Source organism: Mastomys coucha, unplaced genomic scaffold, assembly GCF_008632895.1.
Source record: "Mastomys coucha isolate ucsf_1 unplaced genomic scaffold, UCSF_Mcou_1 pScaffold21, whole genome shotgun sequence".
NCBI classification, from domain to species: domain Eukaryota; kingdom Metazoa; phylum Chordata; class Mammalia; order Rodentia; family Muridae; genus Mastomys; species Mastomys coucha.
Window position 1 is genome coordinate 17,472,305 of NW_022196904.1, and position 7,292 is coordinate 17,479,596.

Here is a 7,292-nt window from a genome sequence, read left to right on the forward strand (position 1 = left end):
ACTTGAAAAAAATAAGTTCTTACTTTCCAAACTTTAGCAGGAATAATATCTCACTCCTTTCTTGAAGTCCTATCCATCAATATCAGCAACTAAATTCAACTAAAAATCACACTATGCTGAAAAATTGAGGAGAAAAGAGCTGCCCCATTAAGATACACAAAATAGGTAAATAAAGATGGTTATACAGTGACATATAGAAGACTTCTTGGAAGAATTTGGGCCTCATGAATTCTGAGCTTAATTAAGGATTTCCAAAGACCACAACTAAATAACCTTTTTTTTAAGTGATACTTTGAAGCTGTGTTTCTATGTTTCTACACTTTCTGTGGATCAAACTGTAATAAAAGTCTCAAGTCTCTCAAGTGAAACAAATACTAATATATTGGCATTAGAGCATCAGACAGAAAGGTATGGAAATACCTGGACCTTCATACCAAAATGAAGTAATTACACCAGGCAGTACCCACGCTAGTCTAGAGCTCACATTTCTAACCGGTGAGCTGACAGGATTTCCTCAAGTACCACGACAGCCACTCAGTATGGGACAGGCATGTATCATGAGGAGCTTCTGCTCATCTGAGGAGCAGTGCCTAAGGAAGCCAGGGACATTGGGACAGTTATGGCTCTTGAAACTTCTGTCAGGGGCACAAATTACATTTTTTTTTGAGCTTCAGAAAACGAAAGCAGCCAATGTCAGGAATGGCATACTGAATAGTTAGGCCAGAAAAAATATCAGGAGGTTCTCTAGGTGTGTGTCAGTGTCTGTACAACATGGTGACACAATGCTCTTGCTTCATGGCTAGCCGGGAGCATCAAGAATACATTTAACCTAAGAGTGCCTGTTTGCTGTGTGGGTTATGGAGAAAAATAGGTCACAGAAGGGTAACCATTCACATTCAAGTTTATGAGAGAATAGAAAGAAACCCCGTGAGCTTAACTGGGCAATGTGAGCGGAAGCAAAAACCTGGTCAATGCATATAACAGTGTGGTCATGAAGGAGGGCAGTCCTTGCTCTCAATAGTGACACATATCCAGACAACTTCCTGCCTGGTTCTCCATGAGAAGAGGCTTTGACTCACCTCACAGAGTGCAGGATGTAATAGATGAAACTCTTGCTGCTTTCATAATGGTTAAGGACACCACAGCCTCCCTGAGAGCATTCACATTGCCTTCTTTCAGGGTTTAAATGAAGCAGCCAACAATTTCAGTGTTACCAGCAAGGGGTCAGGAGACATTAGGAAAAGGAAGTCTGCAGGATTCCTCAACAGTTGTTTATACCATGGTCTTCTGGGTCAGTTTTATAAAATTTATGTTAGGTTCATGGATGCACACGCATGCACACATGCATACTCACACACACACACGAAGACTAGAAGACCTTTATGGGAGGTCTGTTCTCTCTATCATGTGGCTCCCAAAGAAGTAACTCAGGTTTCTATACTTGGCAGTAACATCCCAGTATCTCAATCCTTCAACCAAGGAATTTCTTTTTCTTTTTTGTTTTTTTTTTTGTTTGTTTTGTTTTTGTTTGTTTGTTTGGTTGGTTGGTTTTTTGAGACAGTGTTTCTCTGTGTAGCCATGGCTGTCCTGGAACTCACTCTGTAGACAAGGCTGGCCTCGAACACAGAGATCCACCTGCCTCTGCCTCCCAAGTTTCTTAAGCCCTTTATCAGCAAGTATGACCTTTGGAAAAATATCTATATCTTTATTTGCATCTCTCTCTCTCTCTCTCTCTCTCTCTCTCTCTCTCTCTCTCTCTCTCTTTCTCTCACCTTCTACCTAACTGTATGTGTGTGTGTGTATATATATGTATATATATATACATATACATGTATACAGATATATACACAATATAAATATAGATATATCTACACTTTACTGATATACTACAGAATTTTTTCACCCAAGAATGATGATTGGCCTTAATAAGAACACAAAGAAAAAATAGAATCTATGTAGAGATTGGAAGGGTGGCTGGAGGTTAGAGTGACATAAATGCCTTTATAGAGACATTTCTATTTTTGTAGTCAATAACTCAGATGGAATTGAATTCTTAATTTTGTTCCTCTGAAAGCCCCTAGGGGTCAGAGTCTTTCTAGGGCATTGTGCATACTAGACAAATACTCTAATACTGAGTTATACTTCATGTCTATAACTCTATTCATGTTCTACAACAATTACAGGGAAGACTATATGAGTATACTTAGTGGTTGATTTGGCCATCCCAAAACTGCTCCTTGAGAATGGCTGATGGAATGTTTTCATGGCGGGGAGTATTTAGCTGTCTGAGAGAGAATAGATTTGCATCAGCCCACACTGTCCACTAAAGACAGTTTAGTCTGAAAAACACTGATTTTAAACTGTTGTTTACCAGAAGATGTGCTAGTGGAGGAAGCCGGTTTAGTCTTTTCACCTGGTATCATTTACCAAAGCAACTACACATTATTCAGAGAACTCCCCCCTCCCATACTGGTGAGTAAGACATAGGACCAGGCTGCTTAACGGTACTAGGATGGACAATGAGACCCACTCAGTACAGAAGGCACTTAGTTCTGGTTCCTAATGCTAGTCTCATCTGGTCTCCAGCGGGTCTATAGATGGTACTTTCTGTGTCAGGGTCAGTTCATAAAGACCAGGTGACCTACGGCACAGTATCCAAATACTCTACCTTAATTTTCTGGATGCTGACCCTTTAAGAAGAGTTGCCAGCACAAATGGCAGCTTCAACATTCCCTTATATGTTTCAAACTTGTACAGGCATGCATTCTACCAGAAATATTTTGCCTGTGCTGTCCTCCATGCATGGTGACTACTCTGCAAATTCTTCTCACCATACCTCACATTATTCTGGATCTATGTACGGGGAAATTATGGTGATTATAAAACTCATTATACAGACAGAAGACCACCAAAGGATATGTGTTCAGATGGATGGTGCCCTGCCTGCATGAGCTCACTCAGTAGGACTTGGGGTGCTATCTATTCTATTATGTTGTTAGGAGCCTATGCTACAGGTATTGGTCCACCAAAGACTAGATTTCATTTCTAAAGTTTCTACAATAGTGATTCTAGAATCTTGGTAACTAGTACTGCAAAGTCAGATATTGCACATTTTCTGGGGGATAAGACCCAAGAATGGGCAGCTTTAAATACTGCCAAGGAATTACAAAGTACCTCCAAGGTGAACAAGAGTAGTGCTGTGTAAACGGGAGCTCTGACACCTCAGCACCAGAAGTGCTATGGAACTGTGAAACAAGAAAAATTTGTACAACAAAATGTAGACCCCTGACTTTTGGTTTCTGGTAGGATGCACAAGTTTGCAAAAGCATATGTAAAAACCAAAAGGGACAGAAGGTGTCAGTAAGAGAGAGAAAGAAAGAGACAAAATCACACCAAGACAAACAGAGAGATCACAATGGGATGCAGGACAAATTCTTGGAAGAATATTGTCACAGTATGTAAGGCATAAGGTACAGGAAGAGGAGTAAAGATTAAAGGCTTTGCAGTCTGACACTCCTAAAATGAAAGTGGGTTCCAGGACCCTCAATCTTATACCAAGAAAGAGTAATCAGAATTCCATTACATGCCAGGGAATTAAAATGCCTCAGCACAAATTTACAGGAGCTAGAATCTCACAAAGTCAACAGGTGTCGAATGCTTTTTAAATGCATGCTGAGAACTCACTCTCCACTGCCTCCAACCCTAAGTTCTGTCACTAAGGCCACAAGCTCAGGTTTCATTTGAATGAAGCAAAAGAGTCCATTTCCCATCCTATTCCTACCCAAGTTTTTGGTTCTGCCTCTCCTGGGAGTATCATTTTGGGACATGAGGTTGGTCATCCTGGAATTACAGACTTCTCAATCAATATACCTTAAAAATACAAGATGAGGAGGACTTTGCAGACCTAAGACTGACACCATGGGGTTTGAAACAATGAATAGCTATAGTCTAAATGATGACTCTCAGGGAATCTCAGAGCTCATTTTTCTCACTGTTCCTCAGGTATGTGGTCAGACTCTCCATCCTCTCTATTTGATTATATTGAGGACAGTAGGGGCTGCATGCCAGGGAATTATAGGATTCATAGCTGTCTACCAGCTTTTCTATGTATAACACAATAAATTTGCATAGAGAGATAGCATAGAAAATGAGCAGAACATGTTGAGGCCCAAACAGAAAGAGAGCTTGCCTGGAAATCAGTAACATGCCAAAGTTTTGGTACAGGCTCAAGATGACTGCTCTGTGAATCTCAACTCTCCCATCATTTTATAGAGTGTTGGATTTCTAAGCAACCATGCATTTCCTCTGCCTCCCTACACATGCGTATGATGACCACAGAGATGGCCTCTCCAGGATTATTAGCAAAAGCACAGGGTGCAACTTCACTTCGGAGCTCTCTAGCTTAGAGTTACAGAAGCCGGGAATAAGCGACACAGTCCATAAGCACTCATATGCATTGGAGATACCCTGATGTCCTTCCATGTCACTCTAGGCCCATGACTGTGGATTTAAAAGTCATATAGGAGCAGACCATCATCAAAAGTCTTGTGAATTCACCCAAGTGAAAGAGCAAAATACCCCTGAGCTGAAAAAAATTATCCAGTCTCTGATTCTAACATTTGTTCAGAGATATGTCTGTAAACCACAACTATTATTCAGAAAGCTAAGGTGGTCACTCTCAGGGAGTGGTTGTCAAATAATGTCTGAGAACATGAGGCCCCATGGCCAGAAAAATAAGGTCACCTAAGTACATTTGGCTCCCAGTTACTACTGTCTGATAGCAACTTTATGAAAAAGAGCTACCTGGGAGACATGTACTGTGATCCCCTGTCATAAACTGCAAAATTTAATTTCCCCTCTAACTCCTTATGGTCTCCTTTTATTCCCATGTTATACCCTCAAAGACAAATAAATATAAAATTTCTGGATTCACAGTACAGTAGCTTTGGCTTTGCCAGCTCCTGCCTTTGGGGTGGACAAACTAGTGTTCTAGAATTCTTACCTTTCAGGAATTATAATAGAAGGGATGTCCATTAGCTTTACAGAGATTCTATTTCCTTTGACTCATTTCTGTGAAGCTAGGCTCAAGTATACCTTCCCAAGAAATGCCCACATCTCTTTCCCAGAATTCCCTGTACCTTCTTCAGGACTACATTTTCCTGGCTGGTTTACACTCAGATGAAACACTACATTTCTTCTGCCTCTCTCTTAACAAATCCCTAAGTTCCCGATTCTATTTCTGAGTAGATTCCTCAGTCTTGCAAACATGAGTATGGGTGAATTCTCTAGGGCTTAAGTGAATGTGGAAGAAGCAGTTGGTATTGGTACAATGCCAGTGATATCGCAGGGGAGGCCAAGAGCTTTCCAGGATACAACAGAATGTCCAGACCATGACTTGTTTGTGTCATATAGAACAGGCGTTGCCTTCCTCCTAAGGTTCTGTCTATAAGAAGGAGAACTGAGGCACCCTGTTTAGGAGACTCACCAGAACATAGCCACTAAGCACCTATTCCTTCCAAAGCAAGAGATCTTAGCCACTGAGATTTATCAATATCCATACAATGTGAAGTGATGTGCTTTATTTCCAAATGTGTTATCTGGCAAGTGCTGTGAAAGGATGGAGAGAAAATCCAGCCTAGCATGTTGGTTGCAGAAGAGTAGAGATATCTACTTCCTACCTGAGATTTAGCCACAAAAACTTCTTAGAACAATGTTCCAGGGTCTCCTTTTAGCATGTGGTGCTGAAGATTGGAGGAACCTCCTCAGAACAGCCCTGCCTGGAGATGATGCTTGCAGACAGAGATCAGTAAAACAATATAACTCATATGTGACACTCTTACACAGAGAAGAAACAAAGACTGTCTTTGGTTCTCCGTTTCATTCTTCCCGAGTCATGGAATGAGAAACACATCTCACCAGACACACGTCTACAGAAGTCTATCCAAATTTGTCAACCAAAATCCAAATTTGACATGTTCAAAAAATAGCTTTGTCTGTCCCTTAGCCTATTCCAACCTTTCCTGTAACTGTATACTCTATCACACCACAGTTTTTCCAAGTGTGGTCCCAAACTCATGAAGCTTACAATATCCCATGACTCTACGCAGAGCCCAGACACTATTATCCAGGCCATAAGAGAAAATGACAACCAAGCCTGACCATGGACACTATTCTCTAGCCTGGACTCTAGAGTACTCTCTTGCTTGGAAAGGATATAGTTGCTAAACCCTACATGACCAATCTATAAATTTCATATTCTCATGGAGAAAATAAGTTTCTGCACTAAATCCATCTAGCCTTGAGCATTTTTTTTGGGGGGGGGGCTTGGGAATGTTTTAATGACTTCTTCTATTTCCTTATAAGATATGGGCCTGTTTAGATAGTATACCTGCTTTTTATTTAACTTTCATAGGTTTTATATATCCAGAAATCCATCCATTTCATCTAGATTTTTCCTGTTTTGTTGAGTATAGGCTTTTGTAGTAGGATATCATGACTTTTTAACTTCCTCCATTCCTTTTGCCTTTTGTTATGTTTCCTTTTTCTTTCTTTCTTTTTTTTTTTTTTTTTTTTTTTTTTTTTTTTTTGGTTTTTCAAGACAGGGTTTCTCGTAGCCCTGGCTGTCCTGGAACTCACTCTGTAGACCAGGCTGGCCTCGAACTCAGAAATCCGCCTGCCTCTGCCTCCCAGGTGCTGGGATTAAAGGTGTGCGCCACCACCGCCCCAATTTATTTAATAAGGCCCCCATGCTATGTATTTTCCTCTTGTCATTGCTTTCACTGTGTCCCATAAGTTTGCATATGTCATATTAATATATTCATTGAATTCCAGGAAGTCATTAATTTCTTTATTTCTTCTCTTACCAAGTTATCATTGAGTAGAAAGTTATTCAGTTTCTATGTGTATGTGCACTTTCTGTTGTTTTTTGTCATTGAAGATCAGCCTTGTTCCATGGTGATCTGATATGAGGCATGGAATTATTTCCATCTTCTTGTATCAGTTGAGGCCTGATTTGTGACCAGTTATATGGATGAGTTTGGAGAAGGTACCATGAGGTACAGAGAAGAAGGTGTACTTTTTTGTTTTATGGTCAAATGTTCCATAGGTATCTGCTATTTTGCTTCATAACCTCTATAAATTTCACTGTGTCTCTGGTTTAGTTTCTCTTTCCATGATCTGTCCATTAGTGAGACTGGGGTGTTGAAGTCTCCCACTATTGTTGTGTGGAGTTCAATGTGTGTTTTGAGCTTTCATAAAGTTTCTTTTATGAACGTAGATGCCCTTTCATTTGG